The sequence below is a fragment of the Eleutherodactylus coqui genome, chromosome 6, assembly GCF_035609145.1.
Source record: "Eleutherodactylus coqui strain aEleCoq1 chromosome 6, aEleCoq1.hap1, whole genome shotgun sequence".
NCBI classification, from domain to species: Eukaryota; Metazoa; Chordata; class Amphibia; order Anura; family Eleutherodactylidae; genus Eleutherodactylus; species Eleutherodactylus coqui.
In genome coordinates, this window is record NC_089842.1 from 44,440,625 (window position 1) to 44,446,624 (window position 6,000).

A 6,000-nucleotide genomic window follows, 5' to 3' on the forward strand; every position below is an offset into this window, starting at 1 on the left:
CCGGGCCTGGATAAATAAAGATGGCCACACTAGCTTCTGATGCATATTGTATATTACTATGCATCATTATTCTAAGACATTACACCTGCTTTGATTGGCCAATGCCCCCCACTTGGGCAGTGCTGACCAGTCACAGCACTAGGTAGTGTTTTAGACTACCAATGCACTCTAATGCACAGTGTGTAACAGGGAGGCAGGAAAAGTGGTAATGCCATCTTTGTTCATGGCTGGAGGGTCGCTTTAAAGGGGTTGTCCCGCGCCGAAACGTTTTTTGTTTTTTTTCAAACCCCCCCCCCCCCCCCCCGTTCGGCGCGAGACAACCCCGATGCAGGGGTTAAAAAAGAACACCGCACTGCGCTTACCTGAATCCCCGCGCTCTGGTGACTTCTTACTTACCTGCTGAAGATGGCCGCCGGGATCTTCTCCCTCGGTGGACCGCAGGGCTTCTGTGCGGTCCATTGCCGATTCCAGCCTCCTGATTGGCTGGAATCGGCACGTGACGGGGCGGAGCTACACGGAGCTACACAGAGCCCCATTGAGAAAAGAAGAAGACCCGGACTGCGCAAGCGCGTCTAATTTGGCCATTAGACGCCGAAAATTAGGCGGGCTCCATGGAAACGAGGACGCTAGCAACGGAGCAGGTAAGTGAAAAACTTCTTATAACTTCTGTATGGCTCATAATTAATGCACAATGTACATTACAAAAAGTGCATTAATATGGCCATACAGAAGTGTATAACCCCACTTGCTGCCGCGGGACAACCCCTTTAACTTCATCTGTAGAGCTGCAGAATTTGCAGAGGTAAAAGCAAGACGGTCCTCCTGCGGTGAATTGCCCATTTTTTTAATCAGATGTAAATTCTTCATGCACAGCAATTCTGAAATCTTTGAAGAAACTACTAAATTTGTCAATTAGGTTCTGCACAAAGCCCCCATTGTGGTACAATACAATAATAAGAGATCAAACCAGGATGAAGTACTTTCAAGCACAGCACCAGTCCATTATTAGTTGCATATACAATCTGCCTTTTTAATTCTAACCTGGAGCTGAGAAAGCAGATCTTCCGAAATGATTTCAGCTCTGCGTGCTGCTGCGGAATCAAATTTGTTTAGTTTTTCCTTGAAATTCTTTGTACTGTTTAACTTCAAACGTGGCAAGGACAACTTCAATCAGACGTTCTTTAATTAGGCACTGTATTTTTAATAAACTTATATGAATGGTGCAAACAAATGTAAGAAACTTTGTAGTATATCTGTTACAGAATAATGCCTGCTTATCAGCCGTTCCTCTTCCTTCCCTTCAACATGGATCATTCATTCCCAATTTACTGCTAAAATCCTTCTTGAAAGATGAGACAGATTATTAACTTCACTGAGAGATCAGGTTACATGCTGTCCATAGAAATCTATGGAGAGGTATTGGGAGAAAAGGAAAAGCTGTTGAAGAGAGACTGTAACAGACATCTCATTACAGGTTGTGAACCAGATGGACTGGACCAGAAGTACCATAACTGAAACTCAGTGACAAATTAAACAGATTGTTGTAGACAAAAGGCATATTAAAGGGCCTGTCCAGTTACCAGACAACACTGCTGCTATAACTATAACTGTATAAAAGAAGAAAAAAAGCACTACTTACCCATCCTCATCTCAGGGATCCATTGCCCTGCTGTCCTCCCAGTGATTGTTGTATCAGATGACATCACAGGAAGTTACCTGACCAATGTAACATCACTGTTCTCAACTCCTGGCATCATGGCACCCAGGATGTAAGTGCCGATGCCAGGAGGATGGGCCAATCAGAAGCTGCAGTGGCTTGGTGACTTCCTGTAAGATCATTTTCTACAACAATCACCAGTAGATCAATGGGTACCTGGTGCCAGATCTTCGAGGCTGCGGATGGGTAAGTGCTGCTCTTTTTCTTTTACCGCTATAGCATCAATGCTGTCTAGTAACTGAACAACCCCTTTAATCATTAGATATTTCCCAGCCATTTTGTGAATAAACTGTTATAACAAAAACAGGCTACTGGTCAAACTACTTTCACTAGCGTAGATCTCACCATTGGGGGAGGAGTTTCTTAATATGACCACTGTTCTGGCCAGCACTAGGAAGTTTTAGTCCGTTGTCTCAGACTTCCAAGGACATGTGCTTGGTCTGAGGCAAAACCTTAGCTTCTCTGCTGATCCTTCGCTTCACATAGTGGATTTTGCAATCACTCATTTGGAGGGGAAGAGAGTCTCCGACTTCCCACACAACAGATTTGATTGGCTGCACGGTGGTCTGCTGCATTATAGCCCTTATCAACTCATGCCCATTAACTGCCCATTCAGTCCCCCCCCCCCCCCCCCACAGCGTTTTTAAACTTTCGATCTTCCGATTGCCACCAATGAGCATATTTTTTGCCTTAAGGACCAAGCCATTTTTCTTGTTGCATTGCAAGAGTCATAACTCATTGACATAGCTGTATGAGGGCTTGTTTTTTAGGGGGACAAGTGGTATGTTTTAATAGCACCACTTTAGGGTACATTTAATGTGTTGTCTAACTTTAATTACATTTTTCTTGCAGATGAAAAATGCACAGAAATTCCACCATGGTTTTTGATTTTTGTTTTTTCATTGTTCACCAATCCGTAAAAATAACATATTAATTTTCTTATCAGATCAGCAAGATTACTGGGATACCAAGTTTATAGAGATTTTTTTTTTACTACTTTTGCCCAATAAAATCAAGTTTTTAAAGTAAAACATTTGAATCTACATCACTGCATTGTATGACCTATAACATTTTTTTTCAGCAATGGAGTTGTGGGGGCTTGTTTTTTTTGCGGGAAGACTTGTAGTTTTTATTGCTACCATTGTGAGGTACATGTGACTTTTTTACTGCGCTTTTTGGGAGGTAAACAAAAGAAAAATAGCAAGTCTGGCATTACTTTTAAAATTATTTTTGCAGCGTTCACCATGCAAAATAAATAGAAAATTTTTTTGATTGTTTTGGTCATTATGAAGACGGTAATACCTGTTATGTGTTGGTTTTCTAATTTTGGAAAATAGTTTTCCTACTTAAAAAAATGTTTTTTTATTGCATTTTTTTATTGGATTTCTTTCCTTTAAATTAAACTTTATTATTGAACTTTTTGATGCTATTTTTTTAGTCCCTGAAGGGGACTCAAACATGCGATCATTTGATCACTAGTACACTACATTACTTATGTAGTGCATTCTACTAAGCCTATGACATCAGCCTATTATACTCTGCCAGGGGCGGGGCCTAATAGGCTGACATACATGGCAGACATAGAGGCTTTTGTCCAGATGCCCTGAGAACCCATTGGTATGTTGCAATCTCACTGCTGGGTGCCAATGGGTGATAGATGGAGCCCCCTCCACCTGTCATTTACATACATGTTGCAGTTGCTATTGATTGTGGCATGTAAGGGGTTAAGCTGCCAGGATCTGAGGTTTCTCTGCTACAGGAAGTTAGAGCAGGAGCCTGGCTGTCAGTAGTCAGCCAAGCAGGTGGCCAGACATGTGGTGTGAACAGTCCTGTTCAGCGTATATCGGTGTGAACAGCGATCTGTCTGTGCTGGTGGCCGGACATGTAGTGAACAGTCTTGTTCAGTGTGTATTGGTGTGAACAGCGATGTGTTCTGTGTGTCTGTGCAGGTGGCCGAACATGTGGTGTGAACAGTCCTGTTCCATGGGGTATCCATTCTCTTGTGTGTTGGTGTGAACTGTGCCATCTTCTGCTTGGATAGTTTTCCATCTAGGACAAGCCCGGTCCTTAGGTTCCAGCATAGAGCCATCCCTATTGAGACAATCGCCCTGCTTGCATACAGGACTCATAGAGTAGTTGTCTTGTTAGAGTATGAACCCACGAGACAAGAAGGACCCTTGTCGCGGGCTTAAGTAAATTGACAAAAATATGATCCAATAAATCATATGTGCTCCATCTGTTTATGCATGTAGGTATGCTAAGTAAGTCTTTTGGGTGTTTGTCTTTCGTTGTGTCATGTCTGCTCACGAGTACTGTTCGCAGTTCACTAGTTCATTTTGTTGTGGTGTTTAGCATACGCGCAGTTGCGTGAGTATTTCTGAGTCATGTATCCAGCACACCCTGTTTGAATGTGACAACTCTTTTGGGAAATAATGGGTTAATATTAAACTATGAGTACTTTCTTGAAAGGGCTGTAAATTCTGTCAGCTTTGAGTTATTTTAGACAGACTGGTCCCTAGAGATACACTGAATAATAATGAGATGACTTTGCAGACTCTGCCTCAGTCTGCATAGCAAAGCTGTCAAGAGAACTGCAGAAAATAGGAAATGTCATCTTATTGTGTCTGCTCTAGTGGCCAGTGTGAGAACTGGAATATTTCAAGATTTATTTATTATGTAGATAATCATGATACCTATAATAAAATCCTGTTTGAAATATTGTAATTTACTGCTACATTTCCTTTAATTGCGAGTAAACTGCAGTACTAGATACTATATATTCCAAGGACAAAAGTGATACTGTTACTGGTGGAAAACAGGCATTTTTCTTAGTTTATGCTATCAGTTATATCCTGTCAGGTTGGATAAAGTAGAAGATGTGAAAAATTGCCTCTGAAATGGATGGATGATACTTGAAAAAGTCACCACAACATACACAGAACAGGCCATTATTTTATTAAGGTCAGACAAATATGTACAACATATTTGTGACCCCAGCGGTAATAAATACAGAGAACGACAATCACACCAGATTGCATTGTGCAATATAAACATATACAAGACATGTATAACACAAAAGGGTAATAAAATACTGGGGGTCGGAATACAAAACATTTCTGGTGTATAAATATTCCTTTAAATATCTCACAAATGGCACTAGAGTGATGGACAAGTCCTTCAAAGAAAACCTCACGCCACTTCCCCAATGAAATAAACATTTATTGTCTATTAAATGTATTTACCGCCCTCACCCCTCCCTTGGACTTTACTCTACTATTGGGTATCCACACTGATTCACCAAAGATTTAATGAGGCTTTTGTTTGACGCAGATCAATAGAGAATGACTCTTTATTGACAAAGTGAAAACAAATCTCTACAAAGTGATCGGCATAAGATTATTAAACAGTCAGTAACTGAATGCATAACTATGGACGCCCTTCAGTTTGTTCGTCGGTCTGTAGCAACCATTATTGCCGCGGTAAACCACATCTCGGTAGTCATGTACAAAGATGGGCGATGTCTGCCAGAGTGAAAGCCAGTCTGGCACATAGAGGGGATCTTGAATCAAGGCCCCCTTTATAATATCCATATGTTCTTAAAGTCTTAAGACTTTTCCTTTAACTCCTCATTCTGGTCTTGAAGGGGTTTTGTCATTAGGAAAAAAATAAAATTCTATTCTTACCTATTCCTCCCCGAACAGTCTTCTTACCATATCTTCTCCTCGACGATCTTCTCCTGGTACCTATGGGAACATTAACCCTTTCCAATCCAATTTTGGATTCAGGGTTTCCTAGGGGGCTTTCTCTTTCTGCTATTATAAAATGGCGTCATCTGCTGGCTTTAGCCAGTACTAAGGTATGTGACATGCTGGAGAGGCCCCCGACAACAGAGTGACCAGTAACCTACAGTAAGAATACCCAGCCGGACGTCTTCTGCCATCGGAGCTGTACAGCCTTTAATCAGAATGTCTTTATACGTCAGACAGTGGATTGGAAAGGGTTAATACCAGCTACAGTGTTTGCAGGCCCACCCACAACTAGACATTGTAGTCTAGGCTCACATTTAGCCACCCCTGGAATCTAAGGGTCTATTTGCACTGCATATATTTATACCGTATGTGTCCATACGACCATATTGGTCCAACAGATACCAAAAGAGGGTTCTTACTGTATTCAAGGGTATATTCAGGAAATGTTCATGCATCCATCCCCAACTGGCACTACTCAATAAATCCCATCATAGAGATATTTGGAGTGTTGTTTGGCCTCCATATTAATCAATT